The following is a 20,084-nucleotide window of genomic DNA, read 5'->3' on the forward strand; positions in this document are numbered from 1 at the left end:
CACAACTGCAGGCTAATAAACAAGCTGGGAACAGGTCAGGGTTCACAGATTTATGTAATCACTCTGGGCGTAAGCATTTGTGTGTGTGGCTGCAGTTGTGTGCGGTAACTAACTCTTCCAATTATGCTTTTATTCTTAGCTGAGAGCTTGTGAGCGAGTGCTGGACTTTTTCATGTGTATGTAACTGTGTTTGTTTCTGTAATTCACCCTTAGGACCTGCACCCAGGCAGGCCCGGGGATAAATGCCTGTGACTCTGCAAGTAATTGTAGCTTTATGTGAGTGCAATAGCAACAAAAGCTGAGCCTGTTTGTGGATCATTGGATGTGTACCCGGTCTGGTCTGGATGTGCTGTCCACTCCTAACTTTATATATATATATATATATTTTAGACATGTATATGTATGTACGTTTATGTTATGTTATGTTTGCAGGCTTTTTATTTTCTAACACCTGAGATCTCGTATCTTTGAGCCCTTATAACTTTTTGTGAAATATTTTTTTATGAGTGTAAATGTATTGGTTAATGCATTTTTGATGTTTTAGGACACTTTTTTACTTTGTGAAACAGTTAACCACAGCTCTGAGGACGCACTAACCCAACGAGCGTTAACTTCAATTGCGCTCAAGCAATTGTGTTTACTTTCAACTTTTTTTATGGGCAATGGGCACAATTTAACTTGTGCGCAAACAAATGCCTAAACTTGATATCATTTTTGTGCAATCATTTACGCTCCACTCCTAATCTGGCCCCATATTTTTTTCAGCTTTTCAGTTTTTGTAAATGATCAGAATCAACCCCTAAATGTTTTAAAAACATTTGGAACTGTTATTTTGTTAGAAAAAAAATATGCATTGTTTTGTTAGCACTGGGACACATCCTTTAAAAAAAACTCTTGAATGTTGCTGTGGCCAATTAGGGACAAATATAATCAAGCTCTTACACATATCAACCAATAAATGTGCCACATGTAGGATTTTAAAAGTTCTGTATTCTGTAGAATGCATTCTATGAGGGGAGTGGAGAGACTATAGTTTCCATAGTTGAATTACAGGAAAAGTAGGCAAAATAAATAATCAAGGTGCATTACATAGATTTTTTTTTTAGTATGCAGAATAAAACATTTTATGATGAAAGTATTGTCTAAAATCCCTTTAATGTTTTTATATGTTTATAACTTTTAAAATGCTCCTCTAGTCTCCTGTTACTATCCACACCTTTTCCAAGAATACTTTTTACAAAGACACATTCAATGCACACATAATAACTCGTGATTATTGTGTAACAATTTAATTTTTCCAATGCTTCCTTAAGAAGCTAAAAAGCAAAATATGTTTTCTTTAAAAAATGCTTAAAATTGCCTAAAGCAGCTATGGTAGAAGGTTTTAATGTCCCAGATGCCAAATGTTCTGATGTGCATTTGGTATTGGACTTTCACATTGTGTTAACTGCAAATGTCAACAATATATCCACAAGTCTTATATTTAAAAATATACATCAATGGAGATCAGGGCGAGGCAGAGCATAGCCGTTCATGTGAATGGCTGCACTTCAGTGAAGCTCCGTGGCAGTTTCCCTGTCATTAGCCCTTAAAATGCTTTGGACCCCTCTGAACTTATGCAAACAAGCGGAACACCTAGCTGTAGCAATCCGGCAGAGAATTGAACAAGATGCACTGAGATTCGAGCGCAATACACAGCATAATTGACACTTCTGTGTGAAAGACCGGACGCCATCTTTAACTGAGGCCTACGCTCCCGGATCCTCTGTCAAGCTGCAGGTCAGCTGCGAAGTGAAGGGGTGAGTGACTAGTAAACTCCGATACCGGTGCGGGTTGGAGTGAGGAAAAACACTTTAGAGACATACCACGAAGGTGAGGTGAGCCGCTGATGCAGGCAGAAATGAACGGCATATTTCTATTATGGCCACACCTTGACTGAACGACATGCTGCACGACACAAACAATTAAGCCTCTCCTAAATGGGTCACAAATACGTTTTCTCAGGTCATAACATCATAATGCCCAACTAAAAGAAGATACTGATGAACCCTGCGACTTTACTTAACCTGTCTGACCGCTGGTATTCAGCCCCTGCCTTAAGTGATTACAGCTATCGCAAAAAGTCATGCACACAGGATTCTACCTCAGCAATTGTTTAATCAAGAGAAATACCAATAAACACCTAGAGAGACAATAATAATAAATAATGCCAGCTGTCTAAGAGCGAGATCCTCTCATACTGAGCATATAAGACACAGTGGCTATAGATTCATGCTATTCCCTATTTGTGGATCTCTCCTAGATATACTAGGCCTCTTCTACGCATATGGCAGCTAGGAAATCTAATAGATCAGGCAAGAAACAGACGTCCTCTAAAACCCCATCAGTCAGCTCCTTTTTTGTTCATCAGGATCAAGATCCACCCCAGTCACACAGTGATAAGCAATCTCTGATCATGGCGACCCCTTCTACCACACAGCTCCCTCAGGATCCGATAGACCAGTTGTCACAAATCCAAACTACCCTAGCTGCACTTCCATCCAAATCAGATATTGCAGACCTTAAAGCCTTTATTAAATCTGAGATATCAAATATTCGAAGAGACTTAAACGAAATGGGCTCCAGGATTGAATGTTTGGCGGAGGGGCAGGAACATCTAGAGGCTGTAGTTAGTGATAACAAGCAACACTTAAATTGTCAAGACTCTGTAATTCAAGACCTACAGTTAAAAGTTGAAGACCTCGACAATAGAAACAGACGCAGCAACCTGAGGGTTAGGGGGTCCCGGAGGACATTTCTCAGGAGAATATTTTCACATACTTACTTCAACTGTTTAAACAACTTGACCCTTCATTAGATCTGTCAGCGATGTCTCTGGAAAGAGCTCACAGAGCCCTTCGCCCAAAACCTCAGCCCACAAACCCCCCAGGGATATAATCTTGAAGTTTGCCTTTTTTCCACATAAAGAATCGATATGGAAACAAGCAAGATCCCAGGGCACAATAACTTTTCAAGACCATAACCTGCAAATTTTTCAAGATCTGTGTCCAACCACCATTGAGAAACGCAGCTCACTGAGATTTATAACCACAGTCTTACAAGAGAATAAGATAAGATATAGATGGGGTTTCCCGTTTAGCCTCTTAATCCAAAAAGATGGGAAAACCCTAGTTTATAAATCTTTAGAAGATCTGGATGAACTTTCCAAAAACCTAGGCCTAACATTCCAACAGCCACAACCTCAAAGACGCTCTGCACGTGGCCTTGACTCAGGGGACAATGCGATCCGCCGTGGGTCCACTTGGACTCTGGTGTCAAGCAAAAAAAAGAGCTGAGATCACCTGAGACCGTGAAGAACTATTATCTTTACCTAGTGTTGGATATACTCCTAGGTAGCCAATATTCTGATGCACCTCCATCAGTGCGAAGGTCGTATGTTTATGTACTAAATAATTTATTCTGAATGTTAATGCAAAAGTTAATTGTGTGCACAATACCTGTGCCTTGTTTGGTGTATGCAGGGGACGGGGTTACAGACTTTATCCAGTATACTAGGGTCAGCCTTAGGTACACAGTCAACAGCAATGTAACCCTAGAATGTATATATTATGGCCTTAAACTGCCGCAAGCTCTTGTTTCATTAATACGAAGGTCGTTTGTAAATGTACCAGGCAGTTAATTTTGATTGTTTATACTAGGGTTATTTATGTATACAATACCTGTGCTCTGTATGGTGTGTGCATTAGACAGAGGTACTGACTTTATCTAGTACAAAATGGTTAGCTTTTTGTACACAGTCACCAGCAAAATAACTTTATAAGGTATATAATAATAAATTGGGTTGTCATTACCTCTTGTTGACCTTATTTGATAGATTTTAGTGAGGCTAAGTTGAATAGGCCCTGGGATCACCGAATCCTTTATTTCCCTTAGAGATATAAGTCTGGGGGTTAGGTTAGAGTCATATGGACTGTTATATGGTTATTATTTGTTGAGGTTTTGATTTCCCCTAGGCAAACGGTTCTGGGTTAAAGTTCTTAGATGCCATAAGACAGGTATTTTAGAATCTATGCATATAGCAAATGTTTTGCTCTGTTAACTGGGGAAATTTTATTTAGATGGGCTATGACAGGGAGAATGCTTCCTCGTTTTAGTTACCACTGTCAATATTAATGTTTTTGTTACATGTAAAATTTTATTTTTCTGTCCCCTTTCCTTTTCTCTCCGCTGCTGACCTTGTTCACGCTCTCTACAATGTTCTACTATTCTGTTATCACAAGATGACTGTTTTGTGCCCAGGTGTTTTAATGTTACTCCTTACTAACTTACTCACTAATGGCTAACACATCACAACCCACAAAACCACTAGATTCCATCCGGATTCAAACAATTAATGCCAAAGGCCTTAATATTCCTTCTAAAAGATCCCAAACCATTCGAGACTTTGATAGAAATAAAACAGATATAAGCTTTATCCAAGAAACCCACTTTATTAAGGGCAGAGAACCCCTTACCTTTTCTATTAAATTCGGCGCTTGCTATTACTCCTCTCACCCTAAAGCTAAGAAACAGGGAGTTGGGATCCTAATCAGGTAAAATATACCATTCACAGCAATTAAGACACTCAGAGATAGAGAGGGTAGATACATCATATTAACAGGATTGCTATATGGACGCCCTGTCACTCTGGTTTCTTTGTATGCCCCGAATGCAAAACAATCCCGCTTCATTAAAATTGTGACTGATTTTATCTTAGAACACCAGAAAGGTTTATTAATAATTGGAGGTGATCTAAACCTACCACTAAATCCCAAAGTAGACTGTTCAAATGCAAGCTCATCGGTACAGGACTCACAAATTACCCGCACTAATAATTGCCTTAAAAAACTCTGTGTACACGACTTGTGGAGGGTATCTAACCCTGAGAAAAGTGACATTTTATTCGTACTTCCACAAAATCTACACTAGGATCGATTACATACTCACAGATGTTACAGGTCTATCATTGGTCCACTCCTCACAGATAGCCCTGATGGCTTGGTCAGACCATGCAGCTGTAATAGGAACACTAACGTGGCCAACCAAACCTATACAAGATTTCATTTGGAGAATGGAAGATTATCTTCTACTAGACCCCTTAGTAAAGCAGCAAATATCACAATTAATTACAGAATATTTTACCAATAATATATCCCCTGATATCTCCCCCTTTAATGTCTGGGAAGCCCATAAATGTGTGGTGCGGGGAGAACTTATGGGTATTAAGGCAGCTACTCTTAAGAAGAAGCATGTTTATTTAGCATCCTTACTTTCCAATATAGCAGTTTTGGAAAAAAACATAAAAGTTCCCCGTCGGATCACACATTGCTTTTAGCATTACAAGCTGAACGAGAAAAATTATCCTCACACTATAACAAAGAACACAAAAGACAGTCACTTAAACTGCAACAAATACACTATGAAAGGAGAAATAAAGCTGGCCGGTCCCTTGCACGATACCTTAAACAAAAGGCACACAAATCCTATATTTTACGCATAAAAGACGATAGGAACACAGAACACTTCTCCTCTAAAGCAATTTCGAACACTTTTAGGAATTTCTACCAAAAACTATATAACCTAAATGATACCTCTAAATCTAATCCTTCAGATCAGACCATAAAAACCAATGCCATTGATACATATCTGTCTTCACTCCACCTCCCACATATATCTCCTCCAAAAAGACCAATTGGAAGAACCCATATCAGCAACAGAAATTAAATTAGTTCTAAAGGATCTCCCGAGTGGCAAGGCTCCTGGTCCTGATGGATTTAGTAACAAGTATTACAAACTATTCCAGGAGGAGATGGTGCCACAGCTTACCCAATTTTTCCGTCACATTGATGAAGCTAAAATGTTATCTCCAAGAGCTTTAGAAGCTGATATTATACTACTTCCAAAGCCAAATAAATCGCTAGATCACCCCTCTCATTATAGACCAATTTCACTCTTAAACTCTGATATAAAAATTTACGCAAAAGTCTTAGCAAACCGTATGAATTACCTCTTATCAGAAATAATCCATCAGGATCAGGTGGGGTTTATCCCAAAACGCTAAGCCAAAGACAACACGGTCAGGGCCTTAAATCTCATCTACTTTGCACAAGATAAGAACACCCCGGCAGTCTTACTGTCCATGGATGGAGAGAAGGCCTTTGACCGTGTTGATTGGGAATTTTTGCGCCTTACTCTGACTCATATGGGTTTCGGCCCTAAAATGTTAGATAGAATATTTTCCCTATACTCAAACCCTAACGCTAAACTGTTAATCAATGGAACCCTTTCTGAACCTTTTGACATTTCAAATGGCACCCGACAGGGCTGTCCGCTGTCCCCCCTTTTATTCGCCTGCTTTATCGAAACCATTGCGACCAAAATTAGGCAAAACCCCCATATTACCAGAGTGAGGATTGATGGACAAGACTTTGTCTTATCACTTTTTGCGGATGACATACTATTCTCATTAACTAACCCAGAAACATCTATCCCCCCTATTACAAGAATTCGAAATATTCAACTCACTTTCTAACTTTAAAATAAACTCCGCCAAATCTGAGGTGCTTAATATTAACTTAGATGATACCATGTTACAGTCAGTTAAGAAGATAACCCCCTTTACTTGGTGCAGACGGTCTCTACACTACCTAGGAATAGATTTAGCAGCCTCGGCAGAAGTAATTTTTGAGAAAAACTTTGGTATGATTAAAAATCATATCATTAGGGACCTTTCATCATGGCTATCCAAGAAATTAACATGGTCCGGCAGAATAAATGTCATTAAAATGAACATTTTTCCCAGATTACTATATGTTCTCCAAGCACTCCCAATTCCCTTACCCAAAAATTATATCCCCAGCTTACAGAAAGCATTCAGCGATTTTGTCTGGCACAGAAAGCGACCGAGGATTAATGCCAAAATTATGCAATCTCCCAAATCCCAAGGTGGCCTAGGAATACCTAACATCTCTCTATATAGACAAGCCATTTTTCTACAAAGAATAGTAGACTGGCATATACACTTTCACCATAAGCGATGGGTACACCTAGAACACTTAATATCTAACGTTTCTCATTTGGGGAGACAGTGCTGGAGCATGGAGACGCCAAAAACCACTCATTCCCACATACCCCCCATGGTGACAGAAACCTATGTTACATGGAGCCATAATATCTATATTTCATCTAAACCATCCCCATTAACATCCCTTATTGATAACAAACAATTCTCATTAGAACCCAACATCACCCATATCATACCTGATAGTAATATTCATGACCTTACTATACATATGAATTCATCTAATGAGAAAGTCCTCTCTCAATCTGAACTAGTGGAAAAGGGATTTATATACTTTCAAAACTGGTATAACTATCATCGTTTACACCAATACATTACCCGACATGAAAATTACAGAAACATGCTTAGACCCTTAACAAATTTCGAAATTCTTTGTACTCGAACCCCCCTCTGTCCCACACTCTCTCAAAGATATATAAATTGTTATCCACTAACCCTCCAGGTTATATACCTCCATTTATGGAAAGATGGGAAGATGACCTAGGAGTTATAGTTCTCCCACAAAAATGCTCATCCATCTTTCAGAGCATAACTAAATCATCAATATCACTTTCAGTAGTAGAAATTAACCTTAAACTATTACACAGGTGGTACCTCACCCCTCAAAAACTCCACCGCTTATTTAATCACAGATCAAACCACTGCTGCTGCTGCGGCCACAAGGGCAGCGACGCGGCACATATGTGGTGGTGGTGTAACATGACCCAGACTTTCTGGAGAAAATCTTAGAAACTACATTCCTTCTAGACCCAATAGTATGGTTGCTAGGATACCCGCCTAAAATTAAATACAAACCCTATTACAAATTATTTTATATTATGACAAACAGTGTCAAATACTTAATAGCCAAAAATTGGAAAAGCAGAACTGCTCCAACATTAGAAATGTGGTCCCGCCGGGTTTCAGATTTCCTAGATCTAGAAGAATATTTCTACATGGTAAACGATAAAATGGATACATACGCAGAGATTAGAACCACATGGGATCACTATTTAGAGACGAATGTTAACAATGGGTTATACCCTTAAATAGACTATAGCAAAACAACAAAAAAAAAAAAAAACAGTACTTAATAAGCTTGTGTGGACAGGGTCATGCAGCATCTTCCTCTTTCCCGGGCACCCTTCTTCGGGTACACTTCCTTTCTCCCCCTCTTTCCTTAACCTCTCTATAATAGTAATATCTGACGCAATCTCAGAGTAAATAGAGGTTTATTTCTTTCTTTCTGTTATTATTGGTTATTATATAAAACTCAACGGACAAGATTGTTGTACCATAGGAAGCTGCGTCTCCCACTTTGTACCAAATATGCCTTTTTTCTTTCAATAAAGTCAGTTTTAAACAAAAAAAAAAAAAAAAAAAAAAAACATCAATGGAGATCAGGGCCGGACTGGGAATAAAAAGCAGCCCTGGAAAAATATGAAGACCAGCCCTATTTTCTGTTGAGTCAGTAGAATGCACATGTCCCATTTTTCTCAAAGGGGATTACTGGGATTCTCCTTCCCCCAATATTTTTTACAGTTTTAAATTATATTAATTTGTATTAAATTAAAGTGCCAGATTGTTGTTATATAGGCAACCTACAACCAAACTGCCTCTATTGATCACCCCTTTAAATTTTAGCTTTCCAGCCCCAGCTGCTGCAGCCCACCAGAAAAATCTCCTGGTATCCTGGTAGGCCAATCCGGGCTTGATGGCGATGGAGATCTATAGTTAATCTTATATATATGCTGAAGGAACCACTGACAGCACAATTACACGTTAATGAAGATGTGAACAAGTAAAATACAGACCAATGTTCTGACAACATAATATAAAAGAAATATAAAGAGGAAATGATTATTTAACATGTGGTGAAAAAGGACAACTATAGAACAGGCCAAGCAGCAGGCATGAATTCTAAGACACTTTTAAAATCACTTCTGTTTTCAAATCTGCTTCATTCTGTTGGTATCCCTTATTGAAAAAAGAATATGCACATATCCTACACTAGTGGGATCTAGATGCTGATTGGTGCCTGCACACATTTGTCTCTTGTGATTGGCTGGCTAGATCTGTTCAGCAACTAGCTGCCAGTAGTGCAATGATGTTCCTTCAGCAAAGATAAAGAAAAGTTGATAACAGATGTAAATTGGAAAGTTGTTTAAAATTATATGTTCTATCCACATCATGAAAGACAATTTGGGGGTTTCCTGTCCCTTTAAGAAAATTGAAAATGTTATAAACAGATGAGAAAGAAAAGGGCTGTGAGTTTAATCTTATTAACACTAACCTGTATTAATTTGTTTACTATGCTTTTTTCAGTTGAATAGAATCTCATTTATGAATATATTATTAAATGTGCTCATTGGTTTTAAATATAGGGGCCTATTTACTATGCCCCGAATGGGGCCAACTGACCCTGTTTCCGCGTGAGCCTTCAGGCTTGCCGGAAACAGGAGTTAAGAAGCAGCGGTCTTAAGACCGTTGCTCCCTAACTGGATCTGCCGCCTCTGAGCGGCGTACAGCAATCAACCCCATTGAATAGGATCAGGTTGATTGACAACCCCTTCTAGTGGCCGATTGGCCACAAATCTGCAGGGGGCAGCATTGCACAAGCAGTTCACTAGAACTGCCTGTGCAATGCTGAATGCAGATGTATGGCGGACATGATAAGCTGCAGCGTATCATGTACACCAGACTTTGTTAAATTGGCCCCATAGACTTGACAGTCTGATCAAATATATACGCATATTTTTCTTCACTATGACTAGCCCTGATTGTTTAATACAACAAGGATAAGGGGAAAGAAGGGACAAGAAAGGGATTAATTAGCACTCATTCCTATTTACGAAAGTAACTAAGCTGAATAAATCAGCTAACAACTCTTGAAAATTAAGTTTTTAATTAATAATAAACTTTAATATTAAAAATGTGAAAACAGGTTTCCTACCATGGAAAGTCTCATACATCACTACTCATTACCTCTAAAAACAAATTATACAGTTCTAGACTAATACCGCTTCTCACTATCCCCCTGTATTCCTGTCCGATAACTGCTCACGTCGGCTTCAGGTGCCAGGGATAGTGAAATAAGCGGTCTGACTAGATGTAAGCACAAACACGTTGCGGCCCATGCTTAGGCATTTCTCAATGTGTATTTGATAGTAAAGATAGACAAACCGATTACCGAAGGCTTGAGGCTTATATGCTGTGTATTGCCGAAGTTGAACCAATCACCAGTCACGGTTCAGTTACGCCCCAAAATTGACCAATCATACAACTTTTATCCACCAATGTCAGAGTGCGGTGGGTTGTGTCCGATACATCGTATCAGATTGCTGGCTAATCTATGCTGAAAAAGAGAACACACCCACATGTCACTGCTTTGTATTGAAGGCAAAAAATATGAGCGGTTATTGGTTGAACGATTACTTCATTCCCTGGCAATGTCACAAATGCTATATAAAACATCCTAAGCCCTTAGTACGATTGGTAAAAGAAATGACATGCACCTTGAATTATATACATTTCAATCAGTGGGTCCAACACAAAAAGAAGTAACTTGCTTAGATTCTTCAGAACTCAATATAATTCATCTCTCAGACAAGAACCTTACCAACACACAAATTTCTGTCCTTAAAAAAGGCTTGTCTTTTGTACCCACTCCCACTATAGACAAATTTGAAGTAATTAAGAATGTCCATCTTTTTGTTCGGAAAGTACTACTCAAAAAATACTTTGCTAAAGATTCCAAGATGGAGTCATTAGACAATGCTATATCAGCAATCAATGACTTAGTGAGTCTATTAGAGGAATCTAATAGGGATAATTTAGAAACTCAGGTCAGTAATTGACGTACGATACTAAAAACCAAATCACGCTTTGTACCCCCCAATAGTACATCACATAATGCTATAACATTTCTAGATTTAGTGTGTAAAGACATTCTTACTCTAACTGAAAGCAGAGATGCAGTCACTAATAATTTAACTACTGAAGAAAAACAAGCATTAAAGGTTTTAACACAATGGAATGATATCCAAATCAAAGCAAGTGATAAGGGTGGGAATATTGTCATTTGGCCTAATCATATGTATTTAGAGGAAGCCAAAAAACAACTGAGTAATAAGAATAAATTATAAAATTCTCTTTAATAACCCCACTGAAGTATTTCTTAAATAATATAACAAGTTGATCAGCTCAGCTCTCGCAGAAGGCCTAATAGACCAGAAAGAACATACATTTCTAGAAGTGAAACAACCATTAACAGCTACACTTTATCTGTTACCCAAAATACACAAAAAACAGACATGCCCACTAGGGCGACCTATCGTCTCTGGTATTGGGTCTTTAACAGAGAAAGCAAGCAAATACATAGATGCCAGACTTTGATATATTGTTGAATCACTTCCTTCCCATACGAGAGATACTATGCACATTTTAAACAAATTAGACAAAATAATTGTATCTACAGAATCTATATTGGTGACATATGATGTGTAATCTCTCTATACCAGCATTGATAAACAATGGGGCTGTAAAGCAGTATCATACTTTCTAACTAAAAATGAGAATTTGTCGAAAGATACTAAAGAATTCCTCATTGAAACACTAGAATTCGTCCTGTCACACAATTATTTTATCTCCAAACATGTGGTACGGCTATGGGGACTTTGTGCGCCCCAACATATGCCAATATTTATCTGGGCTGGTGGGAGGAAACAATTGTGTTTCATGAAATTCTTAAAGGGACAGTCTAGGCCAAAAAAACTTTCATGAATCAGATAGAACATGTAATTTTAAACAATTTTCCAATTTACTTTTATCACCAATTTTGCTTTGTTCTCTTGTTATTCTTAGTTGAAAGCTTAACCTAGGAGGTTCATAGGCTAATTTCTTAGACCTTGAAGGCCACCTCTTTTCAGAATGCATTTTAACAGTTTTTCACCACTAGAGGGTGTTAGTTCATGTATTTCATATAGATAACACTGTGCTCGTGCACATGAAGTTATCTGGGAGCAGGCACTGATTGGCTAAACTGCAAGTCTGTCAAAAGAACTGAAATAAGGGGGCAATTTGCAGAGGCTTAGATACAAGGTAATTACAGAGGTTAAAAGTATATTAATATAACTGTGTTGGTTATGCAAAACTGGGGAATGGGTAATAAAGGGATTATCTATCTTTTAAAACAATAAAAATTCTGGTGTAGACTGTCCCTTTAAACACTATACTGAGTATATCTCCCACTGGTCCAGATACATAGATGATATTCTCTTTGTCTGGGATGGCCCTATCAACCTTCTGCATACATTTATCAAATAACTTAATGTAAATCCATTTGGTCTATTTTTCACAATGGTAACTAATGAACACCAAATTGAATTTTTGGACTTAGTTATTAAGAAAGAAGATAATTACCTTGTTAATGACACATATAGAAAACCGTAGTCAATTCAAGAAATAGCAGCACCTTAATTCATAATGTAGCTTTTATTGCAGAGACAAAATTGCAACGTTTCGGGGGGTCAGTCCCTTAATCATGCATATAAATACAGCACATCCTGTATGCCTTAAATAGCCAACTAACTAGGTCTAAAGACACTCCCATTGACCTGTGCACACCTGAGTATGCTACCCCCTAGTGGCTATTATTATATATAACATATAATCAAAAAATAAACCAAAATAAATACATATGTAAAGTGACATAATGGAGCAGCATTTCACTTTCAATAAATCAGAATGTGATATCCTCCTTACACAATCCAACAGAAGATATATTCATGTTACACTTATATATGAGTGTTTTTTAAGAGAAATTTGTATTTGAACATCCACAGTATCTTCGGTATGGCGCCACTATTTTTGTTATTTGGTTGGGCCACATTGGAACCCTGACAGACTTCGTGACTGATCTTAACAGAATGACCAATCACATAAAATTTACTCTAACTTGGAGTGAACATAAGGTTAATTTCTTGGATACTACAGTTCTTAAGAATGGAAATATACTGACCACAGATCTATACCGCAAAGATACAGATAGAAATAATTTGTTACACTATACCAGTGCTCATAATCCCACACTTATTAAATCCCTCCCAAAGAGTCAATTTTTGCGAGTTAGACAAATAGTCACTGATGACAATAGAGCTAAATGATTTCCTCTTTATAGCAATCCTTATTAAGAATCACCATTGCTCCGCCCTTGTCGGCTTGTTTCAAAATCAAATCATGTCTAGATGCTAAGCTTTTTAATGCCTCTCCATCTCTTCTAGTGTAGTTAACATCCTGTCTACCAACAGATCTCGTACCTTTGTACACTTTTGACTGTAAAGTAGATATATCAGCAAGTACAAATTTTTCAAATGTATTTACACTCGCATTTACATTAGAGGGGCAAAAATTACTCTTGTTACATAAACCCAATGTTTTAATATTCAATAGATCATAGCTCTCATTATTTAAATTATTTACATTAGTTACATTGCAAAATTCATGTGCCCATACTTTTAGTTTGATATTTCTAAAAAAGCGGTGTAAGTCCTGCTGTAATTGGAAAAAGTCACAGTCAAAAAGAAGCATTTTGGATCTTTAAATTAGATACACTGTCAACAAAAGGCATGAATAAAGAGATCGATTGGTCAGTATTTTACTAACATAGATCAATTTTTCTCTGAATTTGTATAACGTACTGTGTGGTATAACATGAATATATCTTCTGTTGGATTGTGTAAGGAGGATATCACATTCTGATTTATTGAAAGTGAAATGCTGCTCCATTATGTCACTTTACCTATGTATTTATTTTGGATTATTTTTTGATTATATGTGATATATAATAATAGCCACTAGAGGTAGCATACTCTGGTGTGCACAGGGGAATGGGAGTGTCTTTAAACCTAGTTAGTTGGCTATTTAAGGCATACAGGATGTGATATATTTATATGCATGATTAAGGGGCTGATTCCCCGAAACGTTGCAATTTTGTCTCTGCAATAAAAGCTACGTTATTAATTAAGGTGCTGCTATTTCTTGAATTGACTACAGTATTAAGTAGTTGGCCAGTGGCTCCTTTTAGCCTGCACCTTTTGATTATTTGGCTGCTGGACCTATCGAGTGTTGACATTTAGAAAACCTATGGCCACAAATAATATTCTATGTGCTTTCATCATCCCAGTACCATCAAAAGTTTACCGGTAGGTGAATATCTTAGGTTACGTAGAAATTGCACCACTTTGGAATCTTTTAATACAGCAGCATTTGAACTTAGAAACAGACTTCTTCAAAGAGGCTACTTTAAGAAATCACTTGCCAAGGCATACCATAAGGTTTTGAATAAAAATAGAGCTGAGCTTCTAACACCCATACAAGTTACTAATACTAACCCCCTCAGGTTTATTTCTATCTTTACAAATCAGAGTGAAGAAATCAACCACATATTACGCACACATTGGCATGTATTACAAGCTGATTAACAATTGCAGTCATTAATTCCTGTTAAGCCTCTATTTACATATAGACGAGCACACAACCTTCATGATTGTCTTACGACCAGTCATTTTGATAGAAACGCTAAAAAACAACCTTTATATAAGGGTTCTATAGCGTGTGGAAATTGCAAGGTATGTCAGTATATGGTCAAGAAAAAGCTAATTATTGATAGATTTTCTAACAAATGGACTATCAAGAGTCATATTACATGTAAAACCATTAATGTAATATACTGTCTATCATGCAATTTGTGATTTAATCTATGTGGGTATGACCACAAGATGTATGGGAACTCGAATGACAGAACATTTAAGTAATATCAGGACTGCGCGCAAAGATGTGGAATCTAAGAAAAAGATTATTAGTGTAGCCACACATTTCCTATTGAAACATAATGGTAACACAAGTTCATTCAAATGTTGGGGTTTAGAAGCATATACACCTGGATTTGAGGGGGAGATATTGAACAAGTACATCTCAAGAAAGATATGCGCTGATATGATACAGTTGAATTATGTAACTAGCATTAATATTCACTACTTTATGTAAGGAGAATATGACGGTCGCTCAGTATTAACTGATACAAACATAAAAATTTGGGTTCGCGAACTTCCACAACTGTTCGCGAACGGGCGAACCGGGCTAACCGCCATAGACTTCAATAGGCAGGCAAATTTTAAAACCCACAGGGACTCTTTCTGGCCACAATAGTGATGGAAAAGTTGTTTCAAGGGGACTAAAACCTGGACTGTGGCATGCCGGAGGGGGGTCCATGGCAAAACTCCCATGGAAAATTACATAGTTGATGCAGAGTCTGGTTTTAATCCATAAAGGGCATAAATCACCTAACATTCCTAAATTGTTTGGAATAATGTGCTTTAAAACATCAGGTATGATGTTGTATCGATCAGGTAGTGTAAGGGATACGCCCGCTTCAGAGTGACAGACCAAACTCCCCATTTAACACACCGCAAACAACAGCAAACAGTCCATTTGCACAACCGCAAACTCCCCATTTGCACAAGGTTAGATACCAAGCTAGCCATGTCCCGTTCCTTGTCCTCACTGATGTCATTGAAAGTCTCTTTCTCCACCCAGCCACGTACAACAGCAAGGGTCCCCGAAAGGTGACAACAAGCCCCCTGGGACGCCTGCTGTGTTTGGTCTTCCACCTCCTCAAAGCCACCTTCCTCCTCTGACTTCTCTTCTTCAGACTCCTCTCTCTGCATTGCCTCTCTCCGCATTATTATAAGGTGCGTTAAGTAGTACTATTCCTATCAGTTTAATCCCTGTTACGTCCACTATCAGGGGACGTGTATATGGCATCAATTTTACGAACCGGGAGATGGAAAAAGATGCTTGGTCGGTCCTCCTACTTCAAATTTGGGGCACTGCGCGTGCAATCTAATGTGCCACCAGATAGGAGTGGTGTGTTAAGTAGTTCTATTCTTATCAGTTTAATCCCTGTTACGTCCCCTATCAAGGGACATGTATATGGCATCGATTTTAGGAACCGGGAGATGGAAAAAGATGCTTGGTCGGTCCTCCTACTTCAAATTTGGGGCACTGCGCGTGCAATCTAATGTGCCACCAGATAGGAGTGGTGTGTTAAGTAGTACTATTCTTATCAGTTTAATCCCTGTTACGTCCCCTATCAGTGTTGTTTTTTTTAAATGTACACTACTGTTACAACAGATATGAGTGGTGGTACTGGTGTGACACTGTGCCCTGGCAGGCAGGCACTGACTGCTATTATTTCACAGTCAAAAAATAGTTGTTTATTTAAAATGTACACTACTGTTACACCAGATATGAGTTGCACTGGGGTGACACTGTGCCTTGACAGGCACTGAAGCACACACGTGTGAAGGAAACTGACTGCTATTATTTAACACAGTCAAAAAAGTGTTGTTTTTTTAAATGTACACTACTGTTACACCAGATATGAGTTGCACTGGGGTGACACTGTGCCCTGGCAGGCACTGAAACGCACACGTGTGAAGGAAACTGACTGCTATTATTTCACAGTCAAAAAAGTGTTTTTGTTTTTTAAATGTACACTACTGTTACACCAGATATGAGTTGCACTGGGGTGACACTGTGCCCTGGCAGGCACTGAAACGCATACGTGTGAAGGAAACTGACTGTTATTATTTAACACAGTCAAAAAAGTGTTGTTTTTTTTTTAATATACACTACTGTTACACCAGATTTTAGTGGTGGCACTGGGCAAGTGGGCACAGTATACACTGTGAGCTTGACACACACACTGGCAGGCAGGCAACTGCAATTAGATTACACAGGAAAAAAAAAAAAAGCAGACTGATGTTCTAGCCCTAAAAAGGGCTTTTTGGGTGCTGTCCTTACAGCAGAGATCAGATGAATCCTTCAGGACTGTAGTGGACACTGAATACACTAGCCTAGTTATCGATTTCCCTATTAATTCATCAGCAGCTACACTGTCCCTCCTCTCACTAAGAATGCAGCTTCCGAATGAATCTAAAATGGATGCTGTCCAGGAAGTAGGAGGGTCTGGGAGGGAGGGTCTGCTGCTGATTAGCTGGAATGTGTCTGCTGACTGTGAGGTACAGGGTCAAATTTTTACTCAATGATGACGAATAGGGGGCGGATCGAACATCGCATATGTTCGCCCGCCGCGGCGAACGCGAACAAGCTATGTTCGCCGGTAACTATTCACCGGCGAACTATTCGCAACATCACTAGTAGTGATGTATGTGACTTTCCAATGTAGGAAACCACATTTTTAATATTAAAGTTTATTATTAATTAAAAACTTAATTTTCACGAGTTGTTAGCTGATTTATTCAGCTTAGTTACTTTGGTAAATAGAAATGAGTGCTAATTAATCCCTTTCTTGTCCCTTCTTTCCCCCTATCCTTGTTGCATTAAATAGTTATTTAAAGGGCAGCACCAAGATCATTGATCTTTATTTCCTATATATACTAATCACAGTGCCAATATAATTCCTTTCTAACATTGTTACCCCTGATTGTTGTAAGGAATGGGGATGTTTTTCCCATGAAGTTAATACATCTTCAAAGTTGTTGTTTTTTTTGCCAAAATGTCCAGACTATGAAGATTATTTGAAAAATAAGGAAATCAATAATGTTAACTATAGAGGCTTCTCTACCCTAATACAATGCCACAATGTTAGTTATGTCTCCAAAATAAAGACACCAATTTCAGTTTCTAATGCCCGTTCCTCTGTAATGGTCAAGCACACCATCTAGCAGATGGAACAAGATGACACCACATAGTGTGAAATGTTCTAAACTTAATAAAATATCTGGTGGAGAGGGGCGGAGTTAACCGCTAACAGAGACAGACGTGTTGCAGAGGAGCTCCTGCAACTGTAGCTTATTATAGTGCTTTTGTGCCTGTATTTTCCCCTTTTTATGGACATAAAAAGCATACTAGCATTTGATTTAGTGTAAGAAAGCGGAATTTGACTTCAGTTTGGCTACTCTGATACACCTTTGGACTCCCAGTAGCAGAAAGACCAGGAGTGCCCCAGCATACAGGGGAAGCTACTCTAGAACTGCTCTAGAGGACCGGGGTCCAGTACCGGAACACTATCTATCTACCAAGTACCCCCTCAACAGGCAAATAACTCTCCTAAGCTGACATCGGATCACCACTTTGAGACTCCACGTGGTGCTACTGCACCCCGTCACAGTTACCCGCTTACCCTGCTGAGAGCTGCTGCCGGAGGTACAACGATACACTTCCCGGCGAATCTCCGATTGCTGCCCTGGTGAGCTGCGCAGGTGACTCCTCTGGATTGGGCCTGGACTCCTTTCCTCCCGGCAGATTTTGGCGCGAAGTTCCGCCATATTTCCAAGCGCCTCACCTTCCCCACGCAAGCGTGGCTGGAGGCCGCCCAGACAGACCGCCCGTATACTCCGCTGAGGAGAGACTGGCCGACCGGAAAGAACCGGCCACTTGGTACAAGCAGGAGGGGGCAGAGGTCTTGAGGAGCCTGATGCCTGACACCGGAGGCCTCTCCATACCCGAAGGTAAGAGGGACTGAACTGAATTGTAAGTCGGAAGGGCTAAGAGGGACATACTCGACATAAATAATCTCCCCTTTAAGTCTGGCTACGCATAGCAGCCCATAACTTGGGGGAAACGACATATAAAGTTTGGCATGCTAAACATATAGGGTGCTGTGAGGCCTAGTTCACCGGATTTATAGGGGGCCCCCCTCTGAGCAGCTGAGACCCATCTGACATTTGGCAAAGAACCCACACTTGTTGGTAGCCACTGAACTCTCATCATAATTTTGGGGGATTTAAAAGAAGCATCCCTAACAGCATCTGCATCTCCTTTAGTAAGGGCTCTGGAACCAAATACTTGTGATTAAAGACACAAACACCCTTCAACATACTAAGCCCTGTAGCTTTCTTCTAGGTAATACGTATGGAGACAGAAGAACCAACTTAATAGTATAGACCACTTTTATTATCTTAGTCTCCAGGAACAGAAAATTTTCTTTCAGGGTAATCTCACAGACATCTTACTCTACAGAAAGTCTGAACAATCTTTTTTTGTCTTGTAATGCACTTCTCAGGGTAGTGCATGATAATGCCAGTCCTTATCTGACAGTAACTTAAGTCAATCCCACGCTCAGAGCAATAACTTAGGACACCAAGTGTTTTACCCTCTGCTTTCTATGCAGCTGCTGCGTCAGCCAAATGCTCTCTGTTGCAAACAGAGTGGAGTGTAATTATTTTCACTGTATTGCTATTTATGCGTGCTGTTCTTTGGTTTATGAGTACTGATCATATAGAATAGTCACACTACATACATTTTCCTTTCTTAGACACCAAGATACCTCCCAGGATCGGTATAACATACTGACAACCTTTCAGGGTCATCCACCACACCAGCACAACATATCCCTAGCCAACATCTTTAAACCAGACTAGCACCAGATTACTCCCTTTGCTGCTCATTCGCACAGAGCATACTTCTCTAACCTTCCATATACTGAAACACACTCATCACGCACACCTAGGTTACACCATACTGCATTTTTATTATTATAGAACGTAACTTACCCTCATCCCCCACCCAAGTGACCCAGGAGAAACATCAGATTCTTAAAAACAATATAACCATCTATACTCTTGGCCCACTTGTTACATTACATTTCTCTTTTCCTTTCAATACCTTAATAGTAAGGTACCCTGTTACCACACATCCAGTACTCTCTTGACTTACACTAGTGGCAGATTTACCCTGGCACCTCCCCCTTTCCAGTCCAGCTAGTCTGGACTGGTCACTTCCCCTTCCCTTTTCCCTTTCTGCAAAGTCGTACCCCGTTATTCCCTGAGGTGCTGGGGACCTATTCATTTTGGCTGGTATTCTAATGTTGAAAGGCACAATTACTGTCTGTTATGTGATGTTTTAATAAAATGCCATAAACACAGGGGATGTTAATAGTCCCTGCTCCGCAGCCTGAATA

The sequence above is a fragment of the Bombina bombina genome, chromosome 2 (assembly GCF_027579735.1).
Source record: "Bombina bombina isolate aBomBom1 chromosome 2, aBomBom1.pri, whole genome shotgun sequence".
NCBI lineage: Eukaryota > Metazoa > Chordata > Amphibia > Anura > Bombinatoridae > Bombina > Bombina bombina.